Source organism: Giraffa tippelskirchi, chromosome 6 (assembly GCF_054371585.1).
Source record: "Giraffa tippelskirchi isolate mGirTip1 chromosome 6, T2T-mGirTip1v1.2.pri, whole genome shotgun sequence".
In the NCBI taxonomy this organism is placed as follows: Eukaryota; Metazoa; Chordata; class Mammalia; order Artiodactyla; family Giraffidae; genus Giraffa; species Giraffa tippelskirchi.
In genome coordinates, this window is record NC_137280.1 from 40,540,882 (window position 1) to 40,554,990 (window position 14,109).

At 39.8% G+C, this 14,109-nt stretch overlaps 1 protein-coding gene and 1 long non-coding RNA gene across 2 annotated transcripts in view; both read left to right on the forward strand.

The window, feature by feature from the left end:
* Positions 1-14,109, forward strand: part of JPH1 (junctophilin 1) — a 620,000-nt gene that overhangs the window by 443,290 nt on the left and 162,601 nt on the right. The gene's annotated exons all lie outside the window — the stretch shown is intronic.
* Positions 2,335-5,335, forward strand: LOC145510431 (uncharacterized). Its single transcript, XR_014057008.1, has 2 exons — positions 2,335-3,884; positions 4,029-5,335. It is a non-coding gene; the product is annotated as an uncharacterized LOC145510431 (long non-coding RNA).

A 14,109-nucleotide genomic window follows, 5' to 3' on the forward strand; every position in this document is an offset into this window, starting at 1 on the left:
GAGGCCTGGCGTGCTGCAGTCCATGGGGTCGCAAAGAGTCAGACACGACTGAGCAACTGAAATGACTGAAAAAGAATGTTCAGTATCAGGCTGAACAGTTGGGTTTTACTTATTAAAAAAATGGGGAACTATGCTTTTTTTTTGAGTGGCAGTTTCTATAAATAGAGTGTGGTTTAGGTAAAGGGTGGAGCACTATGTAAGACATGCTAGAATGTGTGGAAATGACCAGAACAATTTTATTTGCTCATGTCAGAAACCCAACTCGAAGTGACTTAATTATTGCCCCAGTAAGTGATAAGTGCAGGGGTATGCCAGCTTCAGGAATGGCTAAACCCAGGTGCTCCAAGTCTGTTGAAGTGGCTCTGCCCACCCAGTGCCTCTGTTTTGCTCTGAACTGTAGCCCCCTCCAGTGGAAAAATGTCTACCAGCAGCTCCAGGTTTATGTGGCTCTCAAAGCACATGATCTTAGAAGGAGAGACTCTCTGTCTCCCTCTCTCCCAGTTTTCAAATATTAAATCTTAGAGAAAATAATAATAGTTATGATGATTACTAAAATTTATTGCACACTTACTATGTACCAGAATATGCCCCAATCACTTTACGTGTATTGATATTATCTCATTTAATCAGCTCAAAAATCCTAAAAGGTAATAATACTGTCAGCTTCAATTTTCAGATTATGAAACAGAAAGTTGACATGATTTACCCACAACAACTTATTTACTAAGTGTTGGGGCCAACACTTTGAATTCAAACCCGGGTGAAAATTCTAGAAATAGAACTCCTAATGTAATTTTTTTATTATAAAGAAATTTGAACATATTCAGAATAAGTCAAACTAGTGTTGTTAGATTTATACCTATTCTTGACTGAGCTCCCCCAGGCAATCCACAGATCAATTGCCTCCCATATTATTTTAAAGCACATTTCAGACATTACATCATTTGCATTTGCTCTTTATATACTTCAGCATGTATTTCTTCTTAACAAGACCACCCTACACTATTACTCTAAAAAATAAGCAATAATTTCTTAATTTAATCAAATAACCAGTCCATATTTGCTTTCCCAGTGGGTTCATAAATGTCATAAATCTTTATTTTTACATTATGGGGATGCAACAGCAAAATCTAGACTCTGAGGAAAACTGCAAGATAACCAGTGTTCGACATGAGAAAAACTTTTTAAATTTAAAGGAGAAAAAGAAATGGAGGAGAAAATATAGATTGTTAGAGGCTTGAAAGACTTGTCAGAGAGGCGACGTGGAAATTTTGTGGACCCGAAGTACTGAAAATGCTTTAAAATTCCTTTTTGTGCACCAGGGATGAACAGTAATATTACAGTGTGTTAAAGCCATTTGGACTAGTTCTCCTCTGTGAAGTTATAAATGAAAGTGTTAGTTGCTCAATCATGTCCAACTCTTTGCAACCCATAGACTGTAGTCCTCCAGGGTAAGTTATGCCCCCAATCAAATATGCAGGTTATTTAGGAATTGCTTTTTATATTTTTTGTTTAATAATTACAATAAAATATTTACACAGTTCAAAGGTTAAGATTACAAGACATATTCAAAAAGTCTAACTCCTGTCTTTATTCTCTTTATGTCCCTCCTTCCCTTTTTAAGTAACTCTTTTCCATTTAACAGTTTACTCTTCCATTGTATACAGTTAGTTGCATCTTCCAGGGTTTGCATCAGCTATGTTTCCAGAGCAATTGCTTTATTCCTGTGGTTTTACCCACTTCCACTTTCTGTATGGCTCCAGTTTGTCCCATCCAACTATAATCAACCTTTCATCATCTGGTTCTTTTTAAATGTATTTGATAAGTTGTTACAAGTTGCTATAGAATATCTCTGTTGAACCTCAGCTCCACAAAGCAAGACACAGTCACCATTATCAGTCTGCACATTCTGATTTGAAGAAAGTTAAGGCTAGTTGCAAGTATTTTCTGGAGCAAATAAAAGAGGAATGAGATACATATTGTAAATGGTACTAATCCACAGCACCTTCAGAGGCCTAGATACCCAGAGACCAAGGCAAACACAGGGAAAGAACCAGCAATGTGCTGTGCAGTTTACTCTGGGAGTTAATATGAGACATTGTCAGGATCATACACAGAGCATCCTCCTGAGGACCCAAACCAAATCTGTATTCCTGCACAGAATATACCATTTGACCTACAGAAGATATTTCAGCTAGTTTGAACAGAATGCAGTTTTCCTTTAAAAAGAGAAGGATCCAAGAAGCCAGTCAAGGATCCAGAGGCTCATTCTCATCATGCAGGGTAAAGAATTCTTAGAAGTATAAGACAATATAAGGGAGAAGTTTAAAGATTTTGAATGCACATTGGAAACCTGTGGAACTGCAAACTCAGGATGTGTTAGTGTGTGGCATTGTCTAGGATATGTCAAGTAGATATTGATCGGTATAATCCACAATTTCCAATATCTAGACCAGACTCTTAACAACTTTTTTCCCATGGCCACCTCTGACAATCTGGTGGAATCTACAAACATTTTCTCAAAGTACTATGCATAAAATGGAACACATTTAGTTACAAAGGCAACTAGTTATATTACAATGCAGTTATCAAAATATAAACAAATGTGATGCAGTAATGTATGCAATGCCTACACTCTTTTATTGATCCTTTAAATAACAAGATCTTTTAACCTCTTTTAACCCCATGTAAAATGGGGTTAATAATACCTTAATGAAGAGCATAAATGATGTTAAATATCTACAGCTACTTGTCAGGAAGTGAATATATTCATGTTTTCTGCACGGTTAGGGTTTTCCGAGCAACCTTTACTGGAACCTAGATTAAAGGATAAAACTTGGAAGCTAAATGATGACTGAATAAACAGTGGGGAACCTCGGGGAAGTAATTTATCTTCTCAGAGGTATGTGTTTACATTTCAAAGAGCGTTAAAATCTGGAATCATGAAAACATTTCAGGGATTGTAACCCAGAGAGATCTATTTTATCTTCGCTCTGAAAATACAAATAGTATTCCAAATGGTAAGAACCCAGGGACCTTCCCCAATCTTCCCAAGGAGACTTTGTCTTCATTAGAGAAGTTAAAGGAGGGGAGGGGACAATGAGTATATAAGCACCTACACTTATAATTTAGGGATTCCTCTTCTGTGGTTTTAGAAGTCCCTTTTGCCCATAGAAGGGGTTTCTCTGGCACTCATCAATTTACCCCAGAAGGGGGAACACTTAAAGCATGGATAAAAAATGGAATTGTTGCATTAAGAAACAATAGTAAGTCTGTCTTAATGCAAAAACTTCATTTTACACCCAAGATAATATAAATAAATGTAGATCAAAATCAAAACTTATCAAGTTTGTATTGGGTTTATAAAAACCAGAGAGATTAGAAAAATGCAGAGTTAGGAATGAGTCAACACCAATGATAGCATCATCAATTCACTTATCAAACATTTATTGAATATATAATACATGTAAACACTATTAGGTGAGGTATATATACCTGAGTAAAACAACCTTATCCCTGTTTTTTGTGACTATTACAAGTTGAGTGAGCCCAGGAAATGAGAAGTGAGAAATAAATAAGTAAATAAACTTTTTATAACACAGCAGATACCTAAAAGAGAAAAGGTGCCAATTGCTTTTAAAATTAAATAGAGACTAATAGGGTCAGAGCAAAAATCTGCCCAGATTGGTAGTCAGGGATATATTTTTCCATTAATTAATATTTGCTGTATGGTTGGCTGCAAGGGCCAGGAAGGCTAGGACTGGTGCTGGCCCTCTAGTGGGCAGGACCACGTCCCTGGCGCTAATAGGCCAGAGGGAGGATTCTAAAGTAACATTTATCAGTGCTAGTGTTTCCACCAGAGAAGGCAATGGCACCCCACTCCAGTACTCTTGCCTGGAAAATCCCATGGACAGAGGAGCCTGGTAGGCTACAGTCCATGGGGTCACTAAGAGTCGGACACGACTGAGCAACTTCACTTTCACTTTTCACGTTCATGCATTGGAGAAGGAAATGGCAACCCACTCCAGTGTTCTTGCCTGGAGAATCCCAGGGACAGGGGAGCCTGGTGGGCTGCTGTCTATGGGGTCGCACAGAGTCGGACATGACTGAAGCCACTTAGCAGCAGCAGCAGCAGTGTTTCCACTGTAGGATACACTCCCCCCAAATGGCCAGTGTCTCCATCCTCAGGAGAAGTCACAATCGCCTCCTGCCTTTCTAAAAGGCTCTGTAGGATCAACAAGCAGGTCTTACTAGGGCTTCTTTCAAACTACTACCTCTGTGCTGGGACTCAGAGTTTGTGAGATGTTGTACATGACCTTCAAGAGTGAAATCTCTGTTTCCTCCCGCCCTTCAGTTCTCTCAAGCATAAGTCTCTCTGGTTTTCTAAGCCAGATATTCTGGGGGTGTAGGGTGGGGATGGTATCTTCCAAGTGCAGTATCCCCCACTAGGAAGCCCAATATGGGGTCCAGCCTCTCACTGCTTGAGGATGACCTCTACAATTGTGATATTTCTCCCATTTCTGGGCCACTGACCTAGGTGTGGCTTCTGGGTGGCTTCTGACTCTCCTAGTCTCCACCCCTCCTACTCATCTCATTTTTTATTTCTGTAGTGTGGAAAATCTTTCCTTCTTCAGGTTGTTCTCAGAGATAGTTTCTGTACATAGTTTAATTTTGATGTGTCCTTGGACTTCTCCTAAGTTCAGGGTCTTTCTACTCTGCCATCTTGGTCACCTCCCCCAGGAAGAAATAGTTTTTAAGTATTGTGAAACTTTTTGTTTTAATTTTCAAACATTTTTTTAAAGAACTCAATAGGTAAAGAATGGCATGATATATTTACCCAGATATATATTTTACTGCTGCTTTTTCATCATTCTCATTATTTCAGGTTTCTTTCTGGTACAATTTCCCCTCTATATCTGACCAACTTTTTTAAGCAATTCTTTTAAAACCAGTCTGCTTTCAACAAATTGCCTCAGTTTTTCTTCATCTAAAACTATTTTCTTCATTCCTGAAGAATATATTTGCTAAATGTAGAATTTTGGATTGATACAACAGAGGAGCCAAGAATATATGATAGTCTCTTCAATAAAAGATGTTGGGAAAACTAGACAGCAATATGCAAAACAATAAAACTGGGTCTCTATCTTACACCATACACAAAGGTCAACTCTGAATGGATTAAAGACATGAACGTAAGACCTGAAACCATAAAATGCCTAGAAGAAAACACAGGCAATAAGTTCCTGGACATCAGTCTTGACAATAATTTTTCAGATTTGATACCAAAAGCGAAAGTACCAAAAAAAAAACAAGGTCAACTACATCAAAATAAAAATTTTCTACATAGAAAAGAAAGCCATCAACAACATGAAATGGCAACCTGTGGAAGGGGAGAAAATATTGGTAAATCATATATCTGGCAGGGGTTAATACTGAATAAGAATATACAACTCAGGAATTCCCTGATAGTTCAGTGGTTAGAACTCCACACTCTTACTGCTGAGGGCCTGGATTCAATCCCTGGTTGAAGAACTAAAATCCCACAAGCTGCATGGTGTGGTCAATGTGTATGTGTTTGTTGCTCAGTCACATCTGACTCCTTGCGACCCCATGGACTGTAGCTCGCCAGGCTCCTCTGTCTGGGGAATTCTCCAGGCAAGAATACTGGAGTGGGTTGCCATTCCCTTTTTTAGGAAATCTTCCCGACCCAGGGATCAAACCCGGGTCTACCACATTGCAGGCAGAGTTTTTACCATCTGAATAGCAAAAAGATAAGCAATCCCATTTTAAAAGGGCAAAGGAATTGCATAGACATTTTTCAAAACAAGACATTCAAATGGCTATTAGGTACATGAACTTTGTATCCCAGACATTTTTAATATTTCCTAAAAAGTCGTTGGGCCTTATTTGAATCTTATGGGATAGTACTACAATTTTTCTTTAAGCAGGAAATTGCCCAATTGGATTCAGTCCACTAATTGGATTCAGACATTCAGTGGCTGAAGTGTCATTTCAGTTTTCAAAGCCTTTCCCTGGCAGTGCTATTCTGATCGCTCCTGTATGTGTACTTGTCCTTGACTAGTCTTGAATTTTGGTAGTGGTCTGTATACCATGGTCCAGTTATCAAAGTCTGTGTATGCTGTTTCAGATCCAGGTTTGCACAACCCAAGGGTGAGCCCAGGAACTCATAAACAGCTTAAAGGGTCACTTTCTCAATGGCTTCCTTCTCTGCAATCTCCCCAGGACTTTCCTCTGCTCTCATGCACCCCTACCCCTGGTCTTCTGGCCAGAAAGCTAGGACTTTATTTACCCTAGTCTGCTGTGTACTTTCCATGAGTGCACCTGCTTTGGGGCTAAATGGAGGGGGAACAGGAAGAGGAGAAAAAGCAACAAGTGTTCATCTGACCATGTGGGAACTACCACTTCTCCAATCTCTAATCAGGGACAAAGGGTTCCCTCCTCCGGGCTTTAGATTTTAACTTGCCTCTTGTTGCTTTGGCTGCCACAACCATTATGGGAATGCTTGAGGGATGTGGTGCGAGAGAACAGAGAAGCAAAACGGGTGATTTCTACACTCTTTCTAAGCACTAGGAGGTGTCCTCCCTACGTCTCCAGTCAGAACTAACAGAAGACACTGAGGGTCCCGTTGTCTCTCCCCATCTCTGTGTCTGTCTGTCTCTTTCTGCCTCCCTCTCCTGCCCCTTTTCCCTAGCAGTCCCACTTTCGGATTCGGGCTGCATGGAATCTAGGGTGGCAGGATACAGGAGCCAGGAGGCGGATTGGTAAATCCACCACCAGTCCAGTGATACTTCAAATGCATGCCTTCTTCCCAAATCTGCCTGACACTCATTACTTTTCAGAAGTCCTCAAATAACTGCCCTGTGCATTCTGTCCAGATTTTATAGCTGCATTCAGTAGAAGAAACAGAGGGAAGTGGGAGTGGCCTATTTTATCTTATCTGGGAATGGAATACCTCTCGATTATTTTCAGTATACACACCTGAATTGAAAATCCCTATAGCTTTGCCAAGAGAAAGCACTGGTCATAGCAAACACCCTCTTCCGACAACACAAGAGAAGACTCTATACATGGACATCACCAGATGGCCAGCACCAAAAACAGACTGATTATATTCTTTGCAGCCAAAGATGGAGAAGCTCTATACAGTCAGCAAAAACAAGACCGGGAGCTGATTGTAGCTCAGATCATGAACTGCCAAATTCAGACTTAAATTGAAGAAAGTGGGGAAAACCACTGGACCATTCAGGTATGACCTAAATCAAATCCCTTATGATTATACCGTGAAAGTGACAAATAGATTTAAGGGACTAGATCTGACAGAGTGCCTGATGAACTATGGACAGAGGTTCATGACATTGTACAGGAGACAGGGATCAAGACCGTCCCCAAGAAAAAGAAATGCAAAAAAGGAAAATGGTTGTCTGAGGAGGCCTTACAAATAGCTGTGAAAAGAAGAGAAGAGAAAAGCAAAGGAGAAAAGGAAAGATATACCCATCTGAATGCAGAGTTCCAAAGAATAGCAAGGAGAGATAAGAAAGCCTTCCTCAGTGATCAATGCAAAGAAATGGAAAATAATAGAATGGGAAAGACTAGAGATCTCTTCAAGAAAATTAGAGATACCAAGGGAATATTTCATGCAAAGATGGGCTCAATAAAGGACAGAAATGGTACGGACCTAACAGAAGCAGCAGATATAAGAAGAGGGGGCAAGAATACACAGAAGAACTGTACAAAAAAGATCTTCACAACCCAGATAATCACGATGGTGTGAACACTCACCTAGAGCCGGACATCCTGGAATGTGAAGTCAAGTGGGCCTTAGAAAGCATCACTACGAACAAAGCTAGTGGAGGTGATGGAATTCCAGTTGAGCTATTTCAAATCCTAAAAGATGATGCTGTGAAAGTGCTGCACTCAATATGCCAGCAAATTTGGAAAACTCAGCAGTGGCCACAGGACTAGAAAAGGTCAGTTTTCATTCCAATCCCAAAGTAAGGCAATGCCAAAGAATGCTCAAACTACCGCACAATTGCACTCATCTCACATGCTAGTAAAGTAATGCTCAAAATTCTCCAAGCCAGGCTTTAGCAATATGTGAACCATGAACAGATTTTCAAGCTGGTTTTAGAAATGGCAGTGGAACCAGAGATCAAACTGCCAACATCTGCTGGATCATCAAAAAAGCAAGAGAGTTCCAGAAAAACATCTATTTCTGCTTTATTGACTATGCCAAAGCCTTTGACTGTGTGGATCACAATAAACTGTGGAAAATTCTTCAAGAGATGGGAATACCAGACCCCCTGACCTGCCTCTTGAGAAATCTGTATGCAGGTCAGGAAGCCACAGTTAGAACTGGACATGGAACAACAGACTGGTTCCAAATAGGAAAAGGAGTACGTCAAGGCTGTATATTGTCACCCTGCTTATTTAACTTATATGCAGAGTACATCATGAGAAACGCTGGACTGGAAGAAGCCCAAGCTGGAATCAAGATTGCCAGGAGAAATATCAATAACCTCAGATATGCAGATGATACCACTCTTATGGCAGAAAGTGAAGAAGAACTAAAGAGCCTCTTGGTGAAAGTGAAAGAGGAGAGTGAAAAAGTTGGCTTATAGCTCAACATTCAGAAAACTAAGATCATGGCATCTGATCCCATCACTTGATGACAAATAGTCGGGGAAACAGTGGAAACAGTGTCAGACTTTATTTTGGGGGGCTCCAAAATCACTGCAGGTGGTGACTGCAGCCATGAAATTAAAAGATACTTACTCCTTGGAAGGAAAGTTATGACCAACCTAGACAGCAAATTAAAAAGCAGAGACATTACTTTGCCAGCAAAGGTCTGTCTAATCAAGGCTATGGTTTTTCCAGTAGTCATGTATGGATGTGAGAGTTCGATGGTGAAGAAAGCTGAGTGCTGAAGAATTGATGCTTTTGAACTGTGGTGTTGGAGAATACTCTTGAGAGTCCCTTGGACTGCAAGGAGATCCAACCAGTCCATCCTAAAGGAGATCAGTCCTGGGTGTTCATTGGAAAGACTGATGCTGAAGCTGAAACTCCAATACTTTGGCCACCTGATGTGAAGAGCTGACTCATTGGAAAAGACCCTGATGCTGGGAAAGATTGAAAGCAGGAGGAGACGGGGACGACAGGGGATGAGACGATTGGATGGCATCATGGACTCAGTGGACATGAGCTTGAGCAAATTCCAGGAAATAGTGACAGACAGGGAAGCCTGGCGTGCTGCTGTCCATCCATGGGGTTGCAAAGAGTCAGACATGACTTAGCAGCTGAACACCGAACAACATGGATGATGTATATAAGAGCTTCAGAAATGTTGATCTTTGATCACCCCCTCCTGTCTTAAATAATGTTTACCAGTGTTTATTTCATTTTGTTATACTACCTTGCCATTCCTTTGCTCTCAGTTTTTGTTATAATGAAAATTTGTTTTACCTTTAGTTTTAAATTCATGATTGACAACAATGTTTTCTCAGTGTTTGAAGCTATTATTTTACTGTCATCTTCTATTTCCTTTTGTTGACATATCTGCTATCAGTTTAATTTTTCCCTTATGAATGACATGCTTTTCTCTATTTTTGCTCTTAAAATCTTATTCTGTCTTTGAGACTTGCTGTGCTTCCTGAGTTTGAGAAAGCACCTTTAGTGTTTTCTGGACATTCAGAGGTATTATCTTTTCCAATATTGCCCGCCCCATTCCTCTCTAGTGCTTCTAGAACTTCAAATTGACTTTTATATGATAGACTTCTTCACTCCATATTTCACACCTCTTTAATATTTCACATCTCTATCTTTGTGTTACTTTTGCAGAATTATTCAGATATATTTTCCATTAATAATTTTCCCTCTAGCTAACTATATGGAGAAGGCAATGGCAACCCACTCCAGTACTCTTGCCTGGAGAATCCCATGGACGGAGGAGCCTGGTGGGCTGCAGACCATGGGGTCGCTAAGAGTCAGACACGACTGAGCAACTTCACTTTCACTTTTCACATTCATGCATTGGAGAAAGAAATGGCAACCCACTCCAGTGTTCTTGCCTGGAGAATCCCAGGGACGGTGGAGCCTGGTGGGCTGCCATCTATGGGGACACGACTGAAACGACTTAGCAGCAGCAGCTAACTATAATCTGCTTTTCAATCTATTCAATGAGTATGACTCTGACACCTATTGTTATATTGTATAACTGCGGGCTGTGAACTCATCAATGAAGTTTTATTTGTAGGAATCCTGAATGATAAAGAAAATTCCCTGAATTTTATCTCAATTTTTTAATCCTTTTTAAAAAAGGCACTCTCCTAGTGTTTCCAAATTCCTGACAGATATTAATGTTTCAGATTCAGAAAAGAAACACTTGAATTCTCAAAATCATAAATAGTCTTAAAATATTTTTAACATTTTCATGCTCTTCATTTACTTTGTAGCTATATTAAGACTGCTTTAATAATCATTTTACAAGGAACTGTAGCCTATAGCAAATGTTATTGAATAGTGTTTTTATAATATAACATTTGGATCTCCTAATAGAGTTGGCAACACTACACAGAATCATGAGTCAAAATTTCCAATATGAGAACTTGTTTTGCTTCCCAGTTTGTGATTTCTTAGAACACAATTCATAGGAATTTTATAAAATATACTATGTATAAAAACATATTAATATTTATTTAATTTACAGGCATGGCTCACCATTACCAGCAGTCAGGGCCTGAAGCACTCACTTATAACACAGCAACAACTAGAAGCAAGCCTTATTCAGTCCTGACCACCTAACTGCTTCTCCCCTACGCCCTTGCTCCCGCCCAGGTTCCCACACTTGTCCACCTTAACTCTGGGCTCTGCGTGTCTGTATGTTCTATTCTTGCTTTTGACGTAACATCAGTGAATTTCTTTGAACCAGTATTGTTGCTCTTTTGACTGTTAGACTTTAGTTCTTGCAGTGAATTAGGATACATTGTCCCCTATTTTCCCCATTTCTCTACTGAGTTTTCTCAGGATTGAAAAAAAAAATCATTTAACTATCCCAAGAAACTTTGGGAAGGAATTTCCACATGGAAACACTAATATTGAACTATAGATATCTGTTTTAAATTATATCTGGCCTAATATTTCATGATCGTGTACTCTGAACTCTGTCTTTAAATCTGACATAGCACCCAAGTCTCAATTTCTGCTGACAGTAAGGGAATCAAACTTTGCCATTTCAGTTCAGTTCAACTGCTCAGTCATGTCCAACTCTTCGGAGAAGGCAATGGCACCCCACTCCAGTACTCTTGCCTGGACAATCCCATGGACGGAGGAGCCTGGTAGGCTACAGTCCATGGGGTCGCTAAGAGTCGGACACGACTGAGCGACTTCACTTTCACTTTTCCCTTTCATGCACTGGAGAAGGAAATGGCAACCCACTCCAGTATTCTTGCCTGGAGAATCCTAGGGACGGCAGAGCCTGGTGAGCTGCCATCTATGGGGTCACACAGAGTCGGACACGACTGAAGCGACTTAGCAGCAGCAGCAGTCCAACTCTTTGCAACCCCATGGACTGCAACACGCCAGGCCTCCCTGTCCATTGCCAACTCCTGGAGTTTACTCAAACTCATCAAGGAATCCCAATTACTTCTGGTCACAAATATGGACAAATTCAATCAATTCAGAATTTCCCCTTAATCTCTTCCCTCTATCGCCCCCACAGCTTTTTCAGCAGGCTTCATAATTTCTTGGCTACAGATTGAGGTCCTGGTGGCTAAGTTGATAACAGAATTAATAGAATGTCCCACTGGTGACTGTGCATAACCAATTCAAGAGACAGGTGGATCTACCATGTGTCATACTCTTTCATTGACAATTTTCTCTTATATCTTTCCTTAGTCACGTCTCTGTAGTAATGTGGATACAAATACACAAAGTTGAGGATATATTTACTTTAGTAGATGCATCAAATGTTAGAAGAGAAAAGGGAGATGGAACATTGAACTAAATTAGCTAGTCATATCTGCTTCTAATTTTGGCTCCTGCACAAGGTTCAGAATTCTTGTTGCACATCAGAATTGCCTGTGAGACATTTGTTGTTGTTTTTTTTTTACCATATATTTTCTAAGCTCCAGTGCTGGAGATAAAATAACTCTAGGATGAAGTCCAGAAATCTTCACATTTACAGGTTCTCCAAATGACTCTCATGCAGGGAGCCTGGGTCCAAACATTATTCTTGAAGCTCTACAATGGAACCTTCTCAATTCACCTGCTAAGAGCATCAGATAGGGATTATGGACCAAGTTTATAAGTAAGTAAGTGAAGTCGCTCAGTCGTGTCCAATTCTTTGTGACCCCATGGTCTATAGTCTACCAGGCTCCTCTGTCCGTGGGATTCTCCAGGTAAGAATACTGGAATGGTTTGCCATTTCCTTCTCCAGGGGAACTTCCCGACCAAGGATCAAACCTAGGTCTCCAACTTTGCAGGCAGACTTTTTATCATCTGAGCCACCAGGGAAGCCCAAATTTATAGCCAGTAATAAAGGGTGCATTTGCTTAGTGCCTGCACTGTGTAGCCTTCATGATCCTACTGGGGTTACCCATGGCCACATTAGAAGGAGTCAGGAATTGGGGTTCCATGCTGGCCCTTTTGTTAGAGATGACACTAACAAACAAGTCCTGAAATGAACACAGGGAACAGAACTGAGAGAATGATTCTAACCTTCGCCTTCTCCACTAGGAAACACCCTGAGAGAATTAAACAATATTCAGTGGAGAGGGCATTACAAACCACCATCAGAATGCAAACCAACATTGTCCAGCTGTAATAAAGATTTTTTTAAAGTTTATCTTCTAAGAAGAGAAAGAACCAAAGACAAAAAATAACAAAGGTTGGCAAGGATATGGAGAAAAAAGAACCCTAGTACATTTTTGGTGGGAATGTAACCTGGTGTATTGACTACAGAAAAACAGTATGGAGGTTCCTCAAAAAACTAAAAGTAGAGTTACTATATGATCCAGCAATCCCACTTCTGGGCATGTATCCAAAGAAAACAAAACATTCAAAAACATACTTGAACCCCAGTGTCCATAGCAACATTAGTTACTATACCCAAGATGTAAAAATAACGTTAAGTGTCCATCAACACATGAAAGGATAAAGATGTGGTATGTGTGTGTACACTATATATAATTATATATACATATTATGTGTACATATTGTGTATATATATATAAATTGTGTATTTACATGTATATATTGCATATATATATATATACACACACAAAGGGATATTACTCAGCCATAAAAAAGAATGAAATTTTGCCATTTGCAATCAAATGGATGGAACTGGAGGGCATTATGCTTAGTGAAGGGCTTCCTTTATGGCTCAGCTGGTAAAGAATTCGTCTGCAATGGGGGAGACCTGGGTTCAGTCCCTGGGTTGAGAAGATCCCCTGGAGAAGGGAAAGGCTACCCACTCCAGTATTCAGGCCTGGAGAATTCCATGGGCTGTATAGTCCATAGGGTCGCAAAAAGTCAGACACAACTGAGCGACTTTCACTTACTCACACTTATGCTTAGTGAAACTGGCCATATAGAGAAAAACAAATACTGTATGTTTTCACTTATGTATGAAATCTAAAAAACAAAACAAATGTATATAATAAAACAGAAACAGATTCACAGACACAAAGAACAAAATAATGGTTATCAGTGGGGAGATGGAAGGGGTGAGGGGCAAAAGAGGAGTATGGGATAAGAGGGACAAACTACAAGGTATAAAATAAATAAGATACAAGCATGTAATGTAGAGCACAGGGAATTCAGCCAATACTTTATAATTAACTTTATACAGAGCATGATCTGTAAAAATAATAAATCACTCTTGTATCCCTGAAAGTAATATAATATTGTAAATTAACTATACTTCAATGTTAAAATAAACAGAAGCAGATATATTCCCCTCTCTTCCCGTCTTGTCTTATTTCGAAGCATTACAGGCCTGGACTGTGAATGACTTGAGTTGCTCAGACTTGTAAAAGGATTTAAAATAGGAAGGATACTTAGCAGGGTGTGTCTGAATGGACTTAGGGAAGT